Source organism: Mus caroli, unplaced genomic scaffold, assembly GCF_978045245.1.
Source record: "Mus caroli unplaced genomic scaffold, Mus_caroli_1 scaffold_14, whole genome shotgun sequence".
NCBI classification, from domain to species: domain Eukaryota; kingdom Metazoa; phylum Chordata; class Mammalia; order Rodentia; family Muridae; genus Mus; species Mus caroli.
In genome coordinates this window covers 94,960,477-94,984,416 of record NW_028227269.1, presented here as the reverse complement: position 1 = coordinate 94,984,416, position 23,940 = coordinate 94,960,477, and positions in this window count along the sequence as shown.

Genomic DNA, 23,940 nt, shown 5'->3' with positions numbered 1-23,940 from the left:
CTCTGGCCTGCTTCCCCTTTACATTTTTTGTTTTTATTGTATTTTATGTTTTATTGGTTACTGTTATCACCCTTCCAAGTCTTCTCTCCACAAATTCCCTCTTCCCTATGCCATCCCCCCTGCTTCTATGAGGGTATAACTTTTTTATTTTAGAACCAGTTTGGAACATTGGATAAATCTGCCTATTTTCTAGATACAAAAGTGAATTACACTGCCAACTATTTGATGTTATTTGTTTGTTTGTTTTTGTTTTGTTTTTCTTTTAGCTCCTTGTCAATAAATGACCACAACTCAGTAAGTAGTCATTATTTTCTATTTTTATTTAAAAAAATCAAGAAGCAAAGGAAAAAATCACAGGAGATGAAAATAACAGTAAAGATGTCTGAAAATACAGATAAGAAATACTTTTAATGATTTATTTCCCCAACATAGAGTATACATTTCTATGCAAAAATATATTTATACCTTCAGTGAAAAGGTCCCACTTGTGCCACGAATGCTTGCCCATCCCCACTCCCAAACCAAAGGCCATTTAACAAAACTCTGGCAGCTGGCATGAGAAGCCCTCTTTTGGGGTGATGGCCAGAATTCTCTAAGAGTCTCTCAGAACATTACAGCCTATTTCTACTGGCCTTGGTTGCTACCCAGATGTGAAAGTTCAGAACCTGATATGAAAGTTCAAAATGAAAATTCTGTTAATTAGTGATATTAGGCCCATTGCTAATAAAAGCACACAAAGCCCAGAGACAATCTGGACCCAACAACATTTGCACTGAATCTAAGAAGATGCCCCATGTTGCTAAATCTTTAAATTCTTACTACTGCACAATATTGTAGCTGACATTAAATTACAGTATCCATTGTTTTCTAAATATTGTATTAAATAAAGAATTATCTCTTTCAACTATTCCCCTATGTGTTGATATTGGCTTAGAGAAAACCTAGTTAATGAGTATTTTGTGGATCTAATATCTTGTCAATCCAAAGTGCTTTTTATTTTTCAAATTCTCATTTTCTCTTTTGTCCTCAGACTCATTATTTTATTCTTTATATTCCCAGAGCTTCATTTGACATCTATTAACCTATGTCCCTGCGCAAGAACACTTTTTGGACATTGAGTGTAACTGGCAGAAGGGTTTATTGGCTTCTACTTGATATCAAATGCAGATTTAAAAATTTTCAATTATTTCTTTTCTGCAGACTTAATCCACACTTCCATATTTGGGATCAAAGAGGAAGATAAAACATCAATCTTGTTACTGTCTGGTATGCACAATGATTTTGAATGATTATACTTTTAAAAATTGATAGTGTATTTGTGCTCAGTCTTTTATCCACTCATTTTAAATTCTGGATTTTTTTCACACCAGTCAGAAGTGATCATCATCAATGTTTGGTGCAAAATCTCTTAGTAGCTATCTTTGTAGAACACAAGATCTACCACAATGATTTTAAAAAAATCAGGTTTTAAACAATCCAACACAATAGAAAACTAGATAAAATTCATAGAAGATAATCAGAAGATGGCAATATAGAGTTGTTTCTATTCACCAGAAAGTGCAGAGTTTGGACAGTCTGTAGAAAGTAACGTAGATCAGAGGACAGCACACACATAATTGTGTATGGATTTGAATAAGTTGTACATGTGTAGAAAAGATTAATAGCTGTAAAATTACTATCCTTGGGGCATTTTCTTAGAAAAGAGGGTAAATTGATAGTCTATATTCCATTAGCTGTTGTTATAGCAAATCAAAGAATTAGACGTCATAGTAATGTAGAGAAAACTCTTGAAAGTTTCTAATTGAGGCAATGCTATGGTAAGACATTCATCGGTAAAGGAGAGAGATTGGGCAGATCCTCAAGTTCATAAAGAACCAAGACAAGAAGAATGGCAGGTTAAATAGGAGCCAAAACACCCCCAAAATGGAGGGTTTAAAAAGATGGGTTCCTGTTAAGGGCTGTTTCAGTGAGGATGCAAAAAAAGGAACAAAGGGTGCACACTGAAAATGAATAAGGAGATAAAATGGATAGGTGTGGTAAACAGGGGCTCAAGGATGGAAAATTAATCACATGAGTCAGAGTGTTAATGAGCACCAGTGCTCCTATTAGAACCAAATGACTTCCTCCCAGTTAGGGGAGCTTTTTTGCTTTAGTTCCCTGACTCTATAGTTTGACAATGAAAATAATTAAATTTAAGATGAATTGCCTATTTATAGCAAAGGGCTATATTTAAGAGACCCCATTTTTCCTCATTATCCAAAGCAAGTAAGTGCAGGTGTTTGACTCAAATAGAATAGGATGTTAACAACTCCCTCAATGCCTCAAGTACTTCAAAACAAATCAACATTGGCTGCCCTTGATTTAACCTTAGAGAAGATATCACTTCCCTTTACCTATGAGCAAGGTGATGATAGATTTCCTGTCTCATATTCCCTGGATTATTTTATTTTAATGCAAATCAACACAAGGTCAATAGATACTCTTTGCTGAGAGTGAACCATTTATCAACAACTTGAGCTGTTATTCCTATACAGAATGTAGGGGAGTGGAAATGAGTAGAAGAAACAAAATTTAGCAGTGAGAGTGAGAACTGACCTTTATTAAGTTCCTTCTTGACTGGATGATCACAAGGAACTTTATCACCACTGCAAAAAGCAAACACAGATGTGACATGGTGGGACTGAGAAGCCATAAGTAGGATAATAGGACACTGGAAGAGTCTAACCTTTATTTGTCTATCATGAAGATTCTTTTTATGACACTATGCAATGCTTCCTTCACAGAGCTATGATTTATTATTTGTTCAAATCTGGTCTTCAAATTATGACATGTAGAGGGTAGAAAGATAGCTCAATGTTTAAGAGCACTTGTTACTCTTGCATGGGGCACAGGTTCTACTCCCAGTATCCAAATAGTACTTCACAACTGCCTGCAATTCCAATTCCAGGGAATCCAATACTTTCTTTTTGTTCCTGTGTGCTCCAGACATGCAATGGTATACATATATACATGCAGACAAAACAAAGAAAGTGTTATCAATTAGCCTTCATAACTTAATATACATAGCATAATCATACACATGATTATGCTATGTATATTAAATTTTAAATTGTATACACACACACACACAACGTATGCATATACAAATAGTTTTTAACTGGCTTTTTCTTGTGTAGATCAGTCAATCTTTTCTTGGAAGATAGTAACTTGAAAATGCTTGCACCAAGTTAACTGCATAAACCCACCTAATACCATAGGCTGGATGAAAGGGAATCATGTACACACAGGTATGCATTTAGCAGCAAGTTGAAACAAATATAGAAAAAGAGAACTCTTACTGTGCATACTGCACAATCAGGTTAGTGTTGGGACGGTCTTCCTCTTCTGGTTTACTTAGAACCTGCAGCTCTTCAGAAAACCTCAAATCTACTAGCATGCAAGAAAACCAACACATCCAAGTGCCAGGAAATATGTGTAGGTGGAAGATCAGAAAATGGAAGTCGATCTGTGTATAATGATTCAGGGAGAACAGAGTAGGAAACACTATCTAGAACCTAAGGCTCAAGGTGCTCTGCAGGAAAATTTCCTTACTGGGAGATCTTTTAGTTTGTTTAAGCAGTTTGAGATGAAACAGACTGGGCAAACACCTGTGGCCTACATTTTACCAAGTACGGACACTGCCTTTCAGACTTGACCTATTGTACCGAGAGTAGATATAGTTAAAAATAATAATTATGGTTAAAATAATAAATTGTAAATATAAATCATAATGTCTTAAAGTTATTTATCCTAAGTCATATACCCTATATCATATTACATACTATCCTTAATCCATTTCTGTTATTACTAGCATTGATAATTATATATGATTAAGGACCTTACTACATTATCATTAGATATGTACATAATATATTTTGATCATATTTACTCCATAAACGTCTCTTTTTTCTTCCAATTCCTGTAAGGTCACTTAAATTCTTTTTCCCAGTTTGTATCCTTTTTTGTTCCTATCTTTTTTGCCATAGATGGGGCACAGACTGGTGAAATCCTACCACTTACTGAGGCTTTGCTGCCAGGTGATGATTGATGGAGGAGGGCGGGATGATTTTTTCAGTGTGCAGCCAAATAGTAAGGTATACCTATTGCCTTTTTAAAAAATGCACATTCATGCTACAATGCACTGTAGTAATCAAATTAATAAAACCATATATTTTAATATGTGTTTATAATACTTGCTTTATAGTATCCATGAGTGGGAATCACTGCTCATTATAACTATGCAATTCATTAAGAAGAATATATGCTTTCTTTTCTGCATCAGTGTTAGGGGTACTGTATTGTGACTCCCCAAACTTTTGACACTCTTAAGATCTCTCTGTGTTCTAATCACTTCTTCTTTCTATAATGGCTGGTTTTGTTTGTCAACTTGACACAGGTTGGAGTTCTCACAGAGAAAGGAGCTTCAGTTAGGGAAGTGCCTCCTTGAGATCCAGCTGTGGGGTATTTTCTCAATTAGTGATCAAGGGGGAAGGGCCCCTTGTAGGTGGGGCTATCCCTGGGCTGGTAGTCTTAAGTTCTATAAGAGAGGACACTGAGCAAGCCAGGGGAAGCAAGCCAGTAAGAAACATCCCTCCATGGCTTCTGCATCAGCTCCTGCTTCCTGACCTGCTTGAGTTCCAGTCCTGACTTCCTTTGGTAATCAACAGCAATATGGAAGTGTAAGCTGAATAAACCCTTTCCTCCCCAAATTTCTTCTTGGTCATGATGTTTGTGCAGGAATAGAACCCCTGAGTAAGACACTTTCTAATTCCTATTTATCTTGTTGGCTTTCATCTAAGTGTCCATATCTCAAGGTATGTTCCCTACTATTCTATACTTGTTAATCTCTGGCACTGCATTCCTGTATTCCACGGGACATTTCCATAGAGGTCATAATGATCACATTGTCATAACTTCTTCAGAGACTCTTATTGACTCCTTGGGGAAAGATTCAATGACAGTATTTGTTACTGTTTTCAAATTTATTACATTGCTGATACTGCACTGGAAAAAATAACATTTTTTTACAGTACAAACTCTTTAATGCCTTAGCTCTCTGTAAAGAACACATTTTTAAATGCTAAAAATTAAATATTTGATAGATACTTTTATGAACTAGATTATCTCATTGGGTCATTTTTATGAGAAATTTATTTGTTTTTCATTGAATATATAACTTTAATTATGTTATGCATCTATATTGAAGGATACACTATAAAATGAAAAATGGTAGAAAATATAGGATTAATTTGTGGTGGTACTGATGTCCAGTACACACACACACACACACACACATATACATTCTTCATTTAAATCTGTCTATCCATTCATCTCCTTTACAACTTCGTATTGGTAATTAATAAAAAATATGGTTAGACTGGCTTAGCCATCATTTTCTGTTGTCCCTGATAATAGCAGGATCATTATTAAACTACAAATAGACAAGGCCTTAGAGACAAATAGAGTCTTAGTAACTCACACCAAAACAAAACATTATGGCTGTAAGTAACTTACTTTAGTAAATACTAAGGCCAGCGATGAAGATGGCATAAAACATTAGTTCATACAGTTATTATGTGAACTTTGCATCCTATTGATGGTAGGTTAGATCTCAAACAGTGGATGATTAAAAGTTTTTTGTTTTTGTTTTTTTAAGGCATTTTTGTTATTTTCTTCATTTATGTTTCAAATGCTATCCCCAAAGCCCCCTACACCTTCCCCCTGCCCTGCTCCCCAACCCACCCACTCCTGCTTCCTGGCCCTGGCATTCCCCTGTACTGGGGCATATGATCTTCACAGTACCAAGGGCCTCTCCTCCACAGGGCCCCTAATGAAGGAGCTAGAGAAAGTACCCAAGGAGCTAAAGGTTTATTGAGACAGACATATGCTTCTAATTTATTTACATGTTGTGCATAGCTGCAGAAACACCATTAGTGTAGTTGGTTACCTAAACGACAGAACACTGTATAGAAAAAGTTTATTCTCTGTAAGTATCTGTCAGTGTCTCTGTCTCTCTCTCTCTCAACACAATATAATATATACATATTATACATTACATATATACACTACATGTATATATATATATATATGCATAATATGTTATATCAGATTCCTTAGAAACGCTGGTAATGTTTTGAAATGTAGAATTTTGTTTGGTAATCTATTTGTCAACTTTCCATGAATTAGTCTCTCCATGCTAATACATTTCTAGGAATATCTAAAAGAGACGATATAAATTTGTTAAGTGCAAAAGGAAACCATAAATATGAGCAGTATCATTCTATGTGCCAAGCTCCAATATTGAAGAGAAACCAAATGAATTGAGCACAAACCAAATGAATAGAGCACGAGAATTCATGACTCTTTGTAAATATGCTGTACTGGCTGTTTTTGTGTCAACTTGACACAGCTGGAGTTATCACAGAGAAAGGAGCTTCAGTTGAGGAAATGCCTCCATGAGATCTAACTGTAAGGCATTTTCTCAATTAGTGATCAAGGGGGAAAGGCCCCTTGTGGGTGGGACCATCCCTGGACTGGTAGTCTTGGGTTCTATAAGAGAGTAGGCTGAGCAAGCCAGGGGAGGCAAGCCAGTAAAGAACATCCCTCCATGGCCTCTGCATCAGCTCCTGCTTTCTGACCTGCTTGAGTTCCAGTCCTGACTTCCTTTGGTGATGAACAGCAGCATGGAAGTGTAAGCTGAATAAACCCTTTCCTCCCCAACTTGCTTCTTGGTCATGATGTTTGTGCAGGAATAGAAACCCTGACTAAGACAAATTGGTACTAGCAGAGTGGGGTATTCCTGTGACAACCTGACCATGTTTTGGGGAGGACTGTGGAAGGACTTTGGAACTTTGGGCTTGAAGATCCATTTGTTGTTAAGAGCTGTGTCAGATGTTGTGTAGGAGCTTGGAAGATAATGTTGAGAACAGTGCAGAAGATGGAGGTCTGGTTTGTGAAATTTCAGAGGGAAAATTAAAGACTCTTTTCAGGGCCATTGCTGTTTTGATTGTGAAGATTTTGTAGTTCTGGTTAGCTGGGGCTGAAGAATCAGCTGTGATTAACAAGATACCAGAACTACTAAAGCAAAAACTTTGCATTACTGGGACTATTGATGCTGGTTAGCTGGAGCTAAGAAATTAGCGGTGATTAAGAAGAGACCAGCATCGTTGAGGTGACATCTTCTGGGAAGTGTTTTCTGAAAGCACAAAGAGGCTGTGTTCCAGAGATAGGCAAGGTTGTACTCCTTCTGCAGTGGAACTTGGTAATGTGTAAGGGTCACCCAGGTGGTACTGGTTTTGAAGGCATGAAGGGGCCACACAGCAGCTCAGGCTCGGCACTGTGAGAGGCCATGGAAGGCCATTGGTGAAGGTGCAGCCCCAGTTGTAATTGAAGGCCCAGGACTGAAGGGGTCACGCAGTGTTTTGGAGATGCCAGTACCACGAGATGACCACCAAGAGCAGCAGCAGCAGTGGAGTACAGGCATCTGGAGCCCAGAGGATGACGTGTGTGCTACAAAGGGCATGGCTGGAGAAGTGACCCAAGCCCTTGGAGGAGCCCAGAAGATCGTGAGTTGGATCCCAGATGTTGGACGGTTGGAGATTGATTTTTTCTTTGATTGTGACTGTGCCCTGATATTTTCCCTCTTGAAGGAAGAAACTGTTTTAGTGGAGCCCACAGTTAAGAGACTTTTAATTGTAAAAAGACTTTGGATTTTAAAAGAGATGGATATTTTAAAGAGATTGAAATTTTAAGAATATGTAAAGACTGTGGGACTTTTAAAGTTATTTAGATCTTGGGGATGAATAAGAATGTAAGGGTTGAGGCTTACTAGTGATGTGTTTGTGTGTCAAGTTGACAAGGGGTCAATTGTACTGGCTGTTTTTGTGTCAACTTGACACAGCTGGAGTTATCACAGAGAAAGGAGCTTCAGTTGAGGAAATGCCTCCATGAGATCCAACTGTAAGGCATTTTCTCAATTAGTGATCAAGGGGGAAAGGCCCCTTGTGGGTGGGACCATCCCTGGACTGGTAGTCTTGGGTTCTATAAGAGAGTAGGCTGAGCAAGCCAGGGGAGGCAAGCCAGTAAAGAACATCCCTCCATGGCCTCTGCATCAGCTCCTGCTTTCTGACCTGCTTGAGTTCCAGTCCTGACTTCCTTTGGTGATGAACAGCAGCATGGAAGTGTAAGCTGAATAAACCCTTTCCTCCCCAACTTGCTTCTTGGTCATGATGTTTGTGCAGGAATAGAAACCCTGACTAAGACATATGCTATGATCAGCGGCCCTGAGCCCTGCCATGATAAACTTCACAACCTGGACCACATGACAAAACAAATGCTTTCCTCCTGAAATGCTTAATTTCGCAGTCAAGTTTTCATAGCTGTGGAAGACAACCCTCCATTAAAGATTTTTTTCTTCCTCTAATTGGCCTATGGGCATGTCTCTTACAATATTTTCTTAATTGCTAACTGATTAGGGAGCTGCTGACACACTGTAGGCAGCATCATCTCTAAGCAAGGGCCCTGGGCTCTATAAAAAAGATGGCTGAGTGTGAGTCTGGAAATAATCTAGAAAAGAACATTCTCTGCCATTTCTGGTTCCATCTCCTGCCCTGAGTTCTTGACTTTTTACTTCCCTCAATGGTTTACTGCAATCTTTAAAATGAAATAAACTATTTGATCCCCAAATTGCTTTAGGTCATAGTATTTATCACATTAATTGTAACAATAACTAAGTCGTTTTCTTTTTTTCCTAAGATTTATTCATTTATTATATGTAAGTACGCTGTAGCTATCTTCAGACACTCCACAAGAGGGCATCAGATCTCATTATGGATGGTTGTGAGCCACCACATGGTTACTGGGATTTGAACTCAGGACCTTTGGAGGAGGAGTCAGAACTCTTAACCACTGAGCCATCTCCCCAGCCCCAAGTCATTTTCTTAAACTGCCTTTGTCATATATTTTGTTTCAATGACCAAAATAACTATGTTTTTGTAGAATGTGAGTAATATGTGAATAATGTGTGTAATATGTGAGTACATATGTAATACGTACAATATGTAACATGTATATATAGATATATGTATACATACATACATATGCATACATACATGCATATATATTAATATGGAATAAATCGTGGAAAGAATTTGTACAATTATTTTAATTGTTTTAGCTAGCCATGAGGCTATACACAGGAGGGCCATCACTAATTTGCATTTGGAAAGTGAAAATCCTGTTTTGATCCATGGTTGAGGAGCTCTGGCCTCTCTCAAACCACATCTGTGTTTCCAAACAACAATATAGTGACCCAATGTTTTCCCTAAATGATCTAGTAATTATAACGTACAGGGTGGCTCCTGCAATTTTAAGCTAAAATCTCTAATTTCCACATTATCCTGACTCATTTTTCTTCTCTAAAGTCTGCATATACCAGTGTATATATGTCTTATATGCAACACATAACACATATGGACTAATGCAATACTCTGTGATCCTTTAATTAAAATTAATATGCCTTTCCATTTTTAAGAATATTACTACTCATCAAAACATATTGAGCTGCTCTGTCAGTATGGTTATTCTTTTTTATTAATTGATTATATTAATTATTTACACCCCACATGTTAGCCCTCTGTCCTGCCTTGCAGAGTTCTTCCCCCCTAATATGATTATTCTATGTGTCTACAGAGGAGTACCTATGTGTCATTTCTTTTTAAATATTTTTAAAAACATGCAAAAATCACCAGTTATTATTAAGTTTCTTCCTAATCAAAAATCTAGTCTGATCCCATGTGGAGAACCTCTTAAAATGGTTATTAGGGACGATTCAGGCCAAGACTGGTAACACACACCTCCAGTTCCAGCTCTCTGTGAAGTTAAGGCCAGCCTGGTCGACAGAGATGATTCCAGAATAAGCCTAGCTACACGGAGAAGCTCTGTCTCAGAAACAAAACAAAATTAAACTAAACTAAAAAATAAATGAAAACAAACAAAAATGATTATTAAATCAGAAAATCAAATTAAAACAATCATTTTTCTACATCTCCAAATGACAGAGTAACTTGCTTTTCAGGGGGAAACAGCTTCATGTTTGTTCATTTTGCTCCTTTTAAAGGAGCGCTGTGCTGCCTAGATTCCCTGGAAATCACACAAAATAATGATGCATTATTAAGGTTAGAAAGAAAACATCAAAAGTGTTTAAGAAATTTAAATCTGTAAGCAATATATTTCACCAAAGATGCAAATTATAAAAAAGACAATTAAAAAAGTCTTTGCTATTGCCAAGAATTATCTAAAAATTAGTTCTCAAATTAAGGATCAAAGATTTCTTATTCTTTAATTTTAAAGAAACCACATGAATAGAAATCTGTTACATATTGTAAGTTGAGGAGCATAAAATAAAGATGATTGGCTAGATCTTTACTGTAAAAGAGTCCCTAGGGACACCACATATCAGAAAAAATAAAAGTTCTTTCTCACAACACAAAACCATAAAAACCAAAGTTATCTGAATAATTAATTGGCAGTTAATGAATGAGGGCTTACAAATTTAGGTAAGAAATTCACCATAGCTTTTTAAAAGGGAAAGGAAAGTATAAACTTTGAGTCACATTAGTGAACTATATCAAGTAATCTGTCTGAGTTTCTGTTGGTTGCAGAAACAGAATAATTACCACCAAAATAATGAAAAGGTCAGACCATGTTATAATAAATGAAGTGAGCCTGTGCCCAATGCCAGCGTCTCTTTCTTTAATTGGTATTTGTTTTTAAAGAAGCATGGTGACATTTACACTTCAATTATGTATGATAAGAATACTAAGTTTCAAAATAAACAGAAGCTGAAACTATAAACTCTGTGCTCAGAAGAAAGTGAAAATGAACAAAAACTTTATATTCATATGAAACCTGAGTACATCAGCGTTATCCAAGCACAATGACTTGAACAGTTAGATGTTATAGGCTACATTAATAAGGTTTGTATCAATATAAGCAATTGTTTTAAAGCTGTATTTGTTTACTATGTTTGGGGGTGTTGTGCTGTGAAGGGCATCACATGCCAAGCACAAGTGTAGATCACATGCCAAGCACAAGTGTAGATCACATGCCAAGCACATGTGTAGATCACTTGCCAAGCACATGTGTAGATGTCAGTAGAGAGCAATATGGTGATGATTCTCTCTACCTTCAATTGGGATCCAGGTTCCCTGATTCTCAAGACAAGAAGTATGACCCACTGAGCCTTCCCTCTGACTGATTGCCTTTAAGTGATAGATTTAGTTTATGTCCGCATGGATAGTGTAGAACTGACATTTTTCTTCTAAGACATTCTATAGTTGGGATTAAACTGATTTTTCTGAGCATAGCATATATTGCTAAAAAAATAATGAATGTCATATGCTTTCATTCTATTAGTTGAATAGTCTTAGCTACTTAAAACTAACCTTTAACCTGCCCCAAATGCAAGTTGCCTGCTGTGTATTTTCTCTTTCATTCCCCATTGAAGACTTTTAAGTATCTTTAAATGTTCTTCTCTTTGAGCTATAATGGAGTGTGTGGCATTATATTCAATGTAGTATAAATGTCAGGAATTTAAAAAAAATGATACAGAAACTAAAGTACTTTATTCACTTTATGTATACATCATTAAATGTAAGGCCAAGAAGAGCATGGTGCTTTTGACTGCATGCCAAAATATGTAAATCTCAGAGGAACTAAAGGGGAGAACAAAACATTGCCTGCTTAATGATGAGCTTGGATCCAGAGTTTTAGCCCCTAGAAGAGTAATCTCAAGATATTTTGCATAGAGTCAAGTTCAATGTCATCTTATTAATAAACCACAGCACTTCATTTTGTTATATATAGAACTTACTAATCAATTAATAAGAATTTGTTATAAGCTGCATATGTATCAGAAGATGGCCTAGTCGGCCATCAGTGGAAAGAGAAGCCCATTGGTCGTGCAAACTTTATCTGCCTCAGTACAGGGGAACGCCAGGGCCAAGAAGTGGGAGTGGGTGGGTGGGGGAGCGGGTGGGGGACTTTTGGGATAGCATTGGAAATGTAAATGAAATAAATAGCTAATTTAAAAAAAAAGAAGAGTAGAGGCGATGGTCACTTTGCTATGTTCACCTCTGTGAATGGTTGTAGTATCCATATGAAAAGAATGAACAACCAAATTAAAAAGTAGACAAAAGACATATTATATACTTCAATGAAGATATTTCTATAGCATATGACCTCTCCAAATATGTTTGCAGAAACTATTTATAATTGCCAAGACTTGAAATAATTGAGATGAATTGAGATGTCATTATGAAAGTGAGTAGATATTATATACTACAGTCAGACATGAAGAACAGTAAGAAATGAGTAATAAGGTATAATATGTAGCCTCCCCCCAGCCTGACCTTGTCGCCACTGAGGTGGGGCCACCTGCGGTGCAGCTTTCCAACTTGGCTGGTTTCCTCTTAGGGCTGGTTCTGGGCACCAAGAATGGACTGGCAGAGTGGGTGGGGGGAGATGGGTCTTCCCCCTTTAGAAGCACAGTCTCTTAGTAAACTCCGGGGCCTTGATCAGAGAAAATTTGTCTTGGCTTCATTCTTTTCTCGCCATCTAGTCTCTCTTTCAGCCCCAGCCTGCCTTCCAGGAGTATCCTGTTCATGTAGGCCATGGGCGGCTTACAAGTACAAATATAATAGATAAGGGAAAGAATTAAAGAAATATCCTGAGTCAGATGCTAATCTGAAAATTCTAAACATTGTTATTCTAATTCTATGGCATTTGGAAAATATAAAACTTTAGTTGCAGAAAAAAATATGTGAGGTTTTCAGTGGCTGTCACAAAAGGAAGTAGAAACAGACAGAAGCAAGTATATCTTTTGGGAAGTGAGATTGTTGTGTTATAATGAATAAATGCCAGTATATTGTAACAAAACACTCAATGTGAGTTTGGAAGGCCACAATGGGTGTGGGGATACCTGCTGTGTGAGAGCACTTGACATTCTACTCCAAGAAGTAATATAAACTTATAATATACACTAATATATACTAGCAGTGCATATACACTAAGGATACAAATGAAAGCTAAGGGAGTATTTCAAAGACAAAATCAATTTAAAGTAAAAGAAGTGATGACATGAAAGATTATTTCAAAACAAGTTACTTACAAAGTAGATGAAATTAAACTGCTTGTGAAGATGATAGTGCTATGAACAAACATCTGTGAATCCTTTCAAAAATGGAGAAAAATCCATAGCTATAGAAAATAAGATTCATTATGATTCAATCAAAAAATAAGGAAACATGAAACAGGAACTTCAAAAAGCTACTTTATTTAGAAGATAAAATGGTCAGTATGTAAATAACCTAGTTTTATTCTAAAATTGATACCAATGACCTTTCTATATGATTTAAAATAATTTCCAAGGAAAATTAATTCTAAGTTATATTGCTTATTCCCCAGAATAAGGAAAATATATAACAAATGTAATGCTCATTTTGTGAAGCTAATGAATATTTGAACTTAAAACTATGCAAAATTATACATAAAAGGAGCTTGATATATAACTTCATGCATATACATAGTGCCTGAAAATCTATACTTTATATTCCTTCACATGTACCAACTTCTAAATTTGCATGTAACTTATCATATTCAAAAATTTATTTCAACATTTCAAGGAAATTTAGACATGATAAATTGAACAGTGTTTATCACATTAATAGCCCTATAAAATCACATGGTTATAGCATATTCATAAAAAAGTGGTTTATTCCTTTTAACAACTGTTAGTAAACAGAAACAAATACTATGAAAAACTGCAACGTTTGTGATTTTATAATAATCTTTGAACAATCAATAATTAGACTGTTTTCTAAATGTGTAAGATTTTTTAAAAAGTAAAGTTCAAAAAATTACTTTATGACAAAAGCTTATACACAAAATATTAAAGTATTCTTAATTATTTACACTCTATAATTTTCAAGCTAAAAATTCTCAAATACTCAAGTTAAAGAAACTACACTAATATATGTCTTAACAGCTTAAAAGAAGACAGTTCTTGAAAAGAGTAGCAAGCTCTTCTAAAGAGTAGTAACTATTTTAACTATTCATCTCTGTATTTTGATTAGGGAAAAGCTATGAAATATGTATAGAAATAAAGATGTGGTTATATTGAAACAAAATTTTGATTTATGGGCTCAAAATTGAGTCCAATATATCATTTTGTGTATTGTAAGATTGAAAGTTATTTTTCTTTTTCCTTATAATTCATTTTCTTTTTTAAAAAAAATATTCATTTTATTTATTTTTTATTAGATATTTTCTTCATTTACATTTCAAATGCTATCTGAAAGTCCTCTGTACCCTCCCACTCCGGCATCCTGGCCATGGAATTCCCCTGTACTGAGGCATGTAATCTTCGCAAGATCAAGGGCCTCTCCTCCCATTGGTGGACTACTAGGCCATCCTCTGCTACATATGTGTTTTGGTTAGTGTTTTACTGCTGTGAACAGATACCATGACCAGGCAAGTCTTATAAAAAACAATATTTACTTGGGGCTGGCCTACAGGTTCAGAGGTTCAGTCCATTATCATCAAGGTGAGAGCATGGCAGTATCCAGGCAGGCATGGTGCAGGAGGAGCTGAGAGTTCTATGTCTTCATCCAAAGGCTGCTAGTGGAACACTGACTTCCAGGCAACTAAGGTGAGGATCTTATGCCTACAACCACAGTGACACACCCACTCCAACCAGGTCACACCTATTCCAACAAGGCCACACCTCCAGATGGTGCCACTCCCTGGTCCAAGGATATACAAACCATTACAATATGCAACTAGAGACACAAGCTCTGGGGGTCACTGGTTAGTTCGTATTGTTTTTCCTCCTATAGGGTTGCAAGGTCCTTGGGTATTTTCTCTAGCTCCTCCATTGGGGACCTTGTGCTCCATCCAATGGATGACTGTGAGCATCCACTTCTTTATTTGCTGAGCACTGGCAGAGCCTTGCAGGAGACAGTTATATCAGGCTCCTGTTAGCAGTCTCTTGTTGGCATATGCCTAGTGCCTGGGTTTGGTGGTTGTTTATGGGTTGAATCCCCAAGAGGGGCAGTGTCTGGATGGTCATTCCATCAGGTTCTGCTCCAAATTTGTCTCTATAACTCCTTCCATGGGTATTTTGTTCCCCATTCTAAGAAGGAAAGAAGTATGGGTATTCTAAGTTTCTAGGCTAAGATTCATTTATCAGTGAGTGCACACATATCATGTGTGTTCTTATGTGATTGGGTTACCTCACTCAGGATGATAGCCTCCAGATTCATCCATTTGCCTAGGAATTTCATAAATTCATTCTTTTTAATAGCTGAGTAGTACTCCATTGTGTAAATGTACCACATTTTCTGTATCCATTCTTTTGTTGAAGGACTTCTGGGTTCTTTCCAGCTTCTTGCTATTATAAATAAGGTTGCTATGAACATAGTGGAGCATGTGTCCTTATTACCAGTTGGAATATCTTCTGGGTATATGTCCAGGAGAAATATTGCTGGATCTTCCAGTAATACAATGTCCAATTTTCTGAGGAACAGCCAGACTGATTTCCAGAGTGGTTGTACCATCTTGCAATCCCACCAGCAATGGAGGAGTGTTAATTCTTAATCTTACAGCACAAGCCATTGCTTTTCTGTTCAGGAACATTTCCCCTGTGCCCATATCTTTGAGGCTTTTCTCCACTTACTCCTCTATAAGTTTCAATGTCTCTGGTTTTATGTGGAGTTCCTTGATCCACTTAGACTTGAAATTTGTACAAGGAGATAAAAATGGAGCAATTCACATTCTTCTACATGATAACTGCCAGTTGAGCCTGCACCATTTTTTGAAAATGCTGTCTTTTTCCCAAGGGGTTGTTGTAATTCCCTTGTCAAAGATCAAGTGACCATAGGTATGTAGGTTAATTTCTAGATCTTCAGGTCGATTCCATTGATCTACCTATCTGTTGCTGTACCAGTACCATGCATTTTTTTTTTATCACAATTGCTCTGTAGTATAGCTTGAGATCAGTCATGGCGATTCTACCAGAGGTTCATTTATTGTTAAGAATAATTTTTGATATTCTAGGTTTTTTGTTATTCCAGATGAATTTTACAAATTGCCCTTTCTAACTCACTGAAGAATTGAGTTGGGATTTTGATGGGGATTGCATTAAACCTGTAGATAGCTTTCAGCAGGATAGTGATTTCGACTATATTAATTCCACCAATCCATGAGAATGGGAGATCTTCCCATCTTCTGAGATCTTCTTCAATTATTTTCTTCAGAGACTTGAAGTTCTTATCATACAGATCTTTTAGTTCCTTAGTTAGAGTCACACCAAGGTATTTTATATTATTTGTGACTATTGTGAAGGGTATTATTTCCCTAATTTCTTTCTCAGCCTGTTTATCGTTCTTGTAGAGAAAGGCGACTGATTTGTTTGAGTTAATTTTATATCCAGCTACTGCACTGAGGCTCTTTATAAGGTTTAGGAGATCTCTGGTCGAATTATTAGGGTCACTATTATATACTATCATATCAACTGCAAATAGTGATATTTTGACTTCGTTCTTTCTGATTTGTAGCCCCTTGATCTCCTTTTATTGTCTAAATGTTCTGGCTAGAGCTTCAACTACTATACTGAATAATTAGGGAGAAAGTGGGCAGCCTTGTCTAGTCCCTGATTTTAGTGGCATTGCTTCAAGTTTCTCCCTATTTAGTTTGATGTTGTCTACTGGTTTGCTGTATATTGCTTTTATTATCTTCCGGTATGGGCCTTAAATTCCTGATCTTTCCAAGTCACTTATTATGAATGGGTGTTGGATTTTGTCAGATGCTTTCTCAGCATCTAACTAGATGATCATGTGGTTTTTGCCTTTGAATTTGTTTATATAGTGAATTAAGTTGATGGATTTCCGCATATTAAACCATCCCTTCGTCCCTGGGATGAAGCCTACTTGATCATGATGAATGATCGTTTTGATGTGTTCTTGAATTTGGTTTGCAAGAGTTTTATTGAGTATTTTTGCATCGATATTCATAAGGGAAATTGGTCTGAAGTTCTCTTTCTTTGTTGGGTCTTTATGTGGTTTAGGTATCAGAGTAATTGTGGCTTCATAGAATGAACTAGGTAGAGTACCTTCTGTTTCTATTTTGTGGAATAGTTTGAGGAGAATTGGAATTAGTTCTTCTTTGAAGGTCTGATAGAACTCTGCACTAAACCCATCTGGTCCTGGGCTTTTTTTGATTGGGAGACTATTGATGACTGCTTCAATTTCTTTAGGGGATATGGGACTGTTTAGATCATTAATCTGATCTTGATTTAACTTTGGCACCTAGTATCTGTCTAGAAAATTGTCCATTTCATCCAAGTTTTCCAGTTTGGTGGAGTATAGTGTTTAATAATAGTATCTGATGATGTTTTGGATTTCCTCATGTTCTGTTGCTATGTCTCCTTTTTCATTTTTGATTTTGCTAATTAGGATACTGTCCCTGTGCCCTCTAGTTAGTCTGGCTAAGGGTTTATGTATCTTGTTGTTTTTGAAAAACAAACAAACAAACAAAAACAGCTCCTGGTTTGGTTGATTCTTTGTATAGTTCTTTTTGTTTCTATTTGTTTGTTTTCAGCCCTGAGTTTGATTATTTCTTGCTGTCTACTCCTCTTCAGTGAATTTGCTTCCTTTTTTCTAGAGCTTTTAGGTGTGCTATCAAGATGCTAATGTATGCTCTCTCTAGTTTCTTTTTGGCAGCATTCAGAGCTATGAGTTTTCCTCTTAGGACTGCTTTCATGTGTCCCATAAGTTGAGGAAACCCACCTCAGGGACAAAGACAGATATGACCTTAGAGTAAAAGGCTGGAAAACAATTTTCCAAGCAAAGGATCCAAAGGAACAAGCTGGAGTAGCCATTCTAATATCAAATAAAATCGACTTCCAACCCAAAGTTATCAAAAAAGACAAGGAGGGGCACTTCATACTCATCAAAGGTAAAATCTTCCAAGGTGAACTCTCAATTTTGAATATCTATGCTCCAAATGCAAGGGCATCCACATTCATTAAGGAGACTCTAGTAAAGCTCAAACCACACATTGTACCTCACACAATAATATTGGGAGACTTCAGTACCCCACTCTCCTCAATGGACAGATCCTGGAAACAGAAACTAAACAGAGACACTTTGAAATTAACAGAAGTTATGAAAAAATGGATTTTACAGATATCTACAGAACATTTTATCAACAAAAGGATATACCTTCTTCTCGGCACCTCATGGTACCTTTCCTAAAATTGATCATATAATCAGTCACAAAACAAGCCTCAACAGATACAAAAATATTAAAATTATCCCATGCATCCTATCAGATCACCACAGACGAAGGCTGATCTTGAATAATTCCTTTTCATTCAGCACTCTCATCTACTATTTTATTTTTTCTATTTATTTATTTATTCATTCATATTGGTTGTTTTATTTATTTACATTTTCAATGATATCCCCCTTCCTAGGTTTGCCTCTACAAACCCTCTATCCTATCCTCTCTCCCTTGCTTCTATAGGGGTACTCCCTCAACCACCCACCCACCCCCGGCTCACCATCCTAGTGTTCGCCCATGCTGGCCTTCTCAAAACCAATGGCCTCCCCTTCCATTGATGCCAGACTATGCTCTGCTACATATGCAGCTGGAACCATGGCTGGGGTTGGAAGAGGGGTATTTTTTATTCATTTCATATCCCTGTTGCTGCCCCTACCTGGTCCCCCCTCACAGAGCCCCTCCTTCATTTCCATCCCCTTCTCTTCTGAGTGAGTGGGCTACCACATTTTGTATATCTGATTCTGGTACATCAAATCTCTGTAAAGTTAGGTGCATCCACTGAGGCCAGACAAGGCAGCCCATTTGGGGAATGGACTCCACACACAGGCAACTGCTTTAGGGACAGTCCTCTCTCCTGATGTTGGGAGACCTGCATAGAGACTGAGCTTCACATCAGCTATATATATGTGTGGGGTAGGAAGGAGGGGGTGGGCTCTGTCTATCCTCTGTATGCTCCTTGGTTGGTGGCTGTCTATGAGAGCCTCCAAGGTCCAGGTTAGTTGACTCTGGTAGTATTCCTATGGAGTGGCTATCCTCTTCAGGGCCCTCAGTCCTTATACCACTTCTTCCATAAGATTCCCAAGCTCTATCCAATATCTGCACCTATTTTAGTCAGCTTCTGGGTAGAGCCTCTCAGAGGAGAGTTAGGCTAAACAATACAGACTATAATTAATAGTATGAGGTATTGGTGCTTCCCCTGGCATGGGTCTCAACTTAGGCTGGTTACTGTTTGGCCATTCCTTAAGTCTCTGATCTACCTTTGTCTCTCCATTTCTTTTAGACAGTACAAATTTGGGGTTAAAGTTTGTGTGTAGGTTGGCCTCCTTATCCTTCCTCTGGGGATCCTGCCTGGCTACAAGAGGTAGTCTCTTAAGGTTCCATGTCCCTCCCTACTGCTATGAGTTTCATCAAAGGTTACCTGCGTTGAGCCCTGAGAGGTGTATGGTACTTCCTAGTGATTTACCCACCCACCCACCTACCCCTGGAAGTTGCAAATTTCTACTCATTCAAATGGACACCTTGTCCTCTCTCATGTGTCTCCCAACACCTGATCATGATCCCATTCTCCTCTGCCTGTCCTCTCCCACTCAATGTCTTCCTTCCCTCTGCCTCCTCTGTCTATTTAGTTCCCTGTTCAAATGAGATTCAAACATCCTCACTTGTGCCTTTTTTGTTTGTTTAACTTCTTTGGGTCTGTGGAGTATATTGTGGGCATCCTCTACTTTATGGCTAATACCCACTTATCAGGGATTGCATACCTTGCGTGTCCTTTTGGCTCTGGCTTACTTCACTCAAGATAACTTTTTCTAGTTCCATCCATCTCATATAATGGGTTTGGATTTTATTCACTCCCCCCCCCCCCGCCCCAGTCAACTCCTGCTTCCCCTGCTTCCAACCCACCCAAAATTGTGTTCTCTCTCTCTCTCTCTCTCTCTCTCTCTCTCTCTCTCTCTCTCTCAACTCATCAATTCCAATATGTCCTATCCATATATCTTAGTCAGTGTTCTATTGTTGTAAAAAGACAACATGACTGAGATAACTCTTTTCCTATAACAAAGTATTTAACTTGGGCTTGCTTACAGTTTCAGACATTTATTCTGTCATCATCATGGAGGGAGACATGGAAGAGTACCAGTAGAAATGGTACTGGAGATGTAGCTGAGAATTCTGTGCTTGAAATAGGATTGAAAAACCCAAAACACAATCCCAGTGACAGACTTCCTCCAGCATGATCATACCACCTATCTTTTCAAACAGTCCCACTTCCTAGTGTCTATGCCATACTTATCCTTCTCGCTGCATTTTAAATTCCATACTCCATTTCTGGGTAATTTTTTGCATTTTGGAATTATATTTGTTATGTAACCATTATGATTTACATTTTTAATCTACTTTTTGTATTTCCCCTTAATTTATAATATTTATTTATTTATTTATTTATTTTACTTATTAATTTTACATTCCATTCACTGTCCCCCTCCCAGTCACCCCTTCTCACAATCCTTCTCCTGTTCCTCCTCTCCTTCTCATTGGAGCAGGGAGGAGCCCCTGGGTATCTCCCCACCCTAGAAAATCAAGTCTTTGTGAAGCTAGGTATATCCTCTCCCAGTGAGACCAGATAGGGAAGCCAGCTAGAAGGACATATCCCACGTACAAGCAATAGCTTTGGGATAGCACCTGCTCCAGTTATTCAGGACCTACATGAAGACCAAGATACACATCTGCTATCTGTAAGCAGGGAGACCTAGGTCTGGCACCTTGTATATGCTCTTTGGTTAGTGGTTTAATCTCTGAGAGCTCCAAGGGTTAGTTGACTTTGTTGTTCTTCCCGTGGAGTTCCTATCTACTTAGAGGCCTCAATCCTTCCTCCCATTCTTCCTTAAGAGTTCAAAAGCCCCACCCACCCACTGCTTGCCTTTGGATATCTACATCTGTCTGAGTGACCTGCTGGGTGGAGCCTCTCAGAGAACAGCCATGCCAGACTCCTTTCTGCAAGTATAACAGAGTGTAGTGGCTATTCCTGGTTGTCAACTTTGACTATATCTGGAATGAACTACAATCCAGAATTGGAGGCTCACCAGTGATCCTAATCTGGAGGCTAGGAGATACAAGTTTCTGGCCTGGAAGCAAGGTCCCACCCTGCTAAGCTTATTGTTTATGCTTTTGCAGTTGAACAAGGGACTTGGTTATTATTCTCATTTGGAATTTTAATCTGAAATGAACTACAATCCAGAAATAGAGAGTACAACTATGATCCAGATCTTGAGGCTTTTCATTTCAATCTTGAGGAATAGTGGCCATAAAAACTTAGGTCCAGTGAGTACATATCATGTGAGTTCTTTTGTGATTGGGTTACCTCACTCAGGATGATGCTCTCCAGGTCCATCCATTTGCCTAGGAATTTCATAAATTCTTTCTTTTTAATAGCTGAGTAGCAGAATACCCAAGATATAAGATACAATTTGTGAAACACATGAAACTCAAGAAGAACAAAGACCAAAGTGTGGATACTTTGCCCCTTCTTAGAATTGGGAACAAAACACCCATGGAAGGAGTTACAGAGACAAAGTTTGGAGATGAGACAAAAGGATGGACCATCTAGAGACTGCCATACCTGGGGATCCATCCCATAATCAGCCTCCAAACACAGACACCATTGCATACACCAGCAAGATTTTGCTGAAAGGACACTGATATAGCTGTCTCTTGTGAGACTATGCCGGGGACTAGCAAACACAGAAGTGGATGCTCACAGTCAGCTATTGGATAGATCACAGGACCCCCAATGGAGGAGCTAGAGAAAGTACCCAAGGACCTGGGGGCATCTGCAACCCTATAGGTGGAACATCAATATGAACTAACCAGTACCCCCTGGAGCTCGTGTCTCTAGCTGCATATGTATCAGAAGATGGCCTAGTCGGCCATCAGTGGAAAGAGAGGCCCATTGGCCATGCAAACTTTATATGCTTCAGTACAGGGGAATGCCAGGCCCAAGAAGTAGGAGTGGGTGGGTGGGGAAATGGGTGAGGGAGGGTGTGGAGGATTTTTGGGATAGCATTGGAAATGTAAATGAAATAAATACCTAATAAAAAAAAATTTAGGCCCATCTGGGCGTGGTGGTACACACTTTTAATCCCAGCACTTGGGAGGCAGAGGCAGGCAAATTTCTAAGTTTGAGGCCAGCCTGGTCCACAGAGTGAGTTCCAGGATAGCAGAGGGCTACACAGAGAAACCCTGTCTTGAAAAACAAAAACAAAAACAAAAACAAAAACAAAAGCCTTAGGCCCAGGAATAGTGATGCACACCTTTAATCCCAGGAGACAGAGACAAGCAGATCTCTTGAGTTCAAGGTCAGCCTGATAAAGAGCAAGTTCTAGGTAAAGAAAACTTAAATACAGGTTTGGTGGCCCACACCTTTAATCCCAGTGTTAAGGAAACAGGCCTGCAGATCTCTCAGAACAAAGTCAGTCTAGGGAGCAAGTTCCAGGACAGCCAAGTTTAGGCAGTAAAGGAATTGGAAAACAGAAAGTGATAATGTAATAAAACAAGGGGGCCATGTTTCAGTCCAAGAAAGCAGAAGAATTTGGCAGCTTTAGCCACATGGCTCTGGATTCAGAGTCCATAATAAAAGGGACTACTAGGACAATTGATGCTGTTTAGCTGTAGCTAAGAAATTAGTGGTGATTAAGAAGAGACCAGCATCATTGAGATGAAATCTTCTGGGAAGTGTTTTCTGAGAACACAAAGAAGCTGCATTCCAGAGATGGCCTAGGTTGTACCTTGTGCTGCAGCTATACTTGGTAATGTGTAAGAGTCATGTGTAAAGTGGTACTGGTGTTGAAGGCATGAAGGGGTCATGAAGAACAGCAGAATCCTGGTACTGTGAGAACCCATGGAAGGCCATTGGTGAAGATGCAGTCTCATTAGCAATTGACAGCCCAGGACTAAAGGGGTCATGCAAAGGAGCTGAGACTTGGAACCATGAAGAGAGCCTATGAGAGGCTATCAGTGAAGCCTAGTTGCAGTGGAAGACCCCAGTGTATTGGAGATGTCAATACCATGGGATAATCAACAAGAACAGCAACAGCAGTGAAGTGGATCAACCTGAGCTTAGAGTACTACAGAGGGCAAAGCTGAAGAAGTGACACCAACCCTTTGGAGGAGCCCAGAAGATCATGTTTGGATCCCAGACATTGAAAGAAGCAGCTGTAACATTGAACTTGCCATGGAGACCTAAAGATGTTAAAGAGGCCAAAGCCGTGGGATACCTGCTGAGGAAAGCTGTTAACAGGGAGTGGAACCATCCCAGGAAAAAGAAGTTTGTTGCAGTCAACGAAGATGAAAAAGAAGTGGAGACATCAGACATGGAGACTTTTGGAGCTTGCTCAGTTGATTGTCTGTCTTGTCTTGGAGATTACAGTTAAGTGATAGGGTGAATCTCAAAAGAGATTTTGAACTTTGGACTTTTAACTTTGTTGAGACTTCTATAAACTATGGGGATTCTGGAAGTGGACTGAATGTACTTTTTTATTATGTTATGTTTAGGTATGGCCTCTATAGACTCATGTGTTTGAATAAGCCTATCTGGAGTCAGGGAGTGGAATGTGTTGGTTTGTATATTCTTGGACCAAGGGGTGACACCATTTAGAGGTATGACCTTGTTAGAAGAGGTGTGACCTGGTTGGAGTAGGTGTGTCACTGTGGGTGTGGGCTTAAGACCATCACCCTAGTTACCTGGAAGTCAGTCTTCCACTAGCAGCCTTCAGGTGAAGACAGAGAACT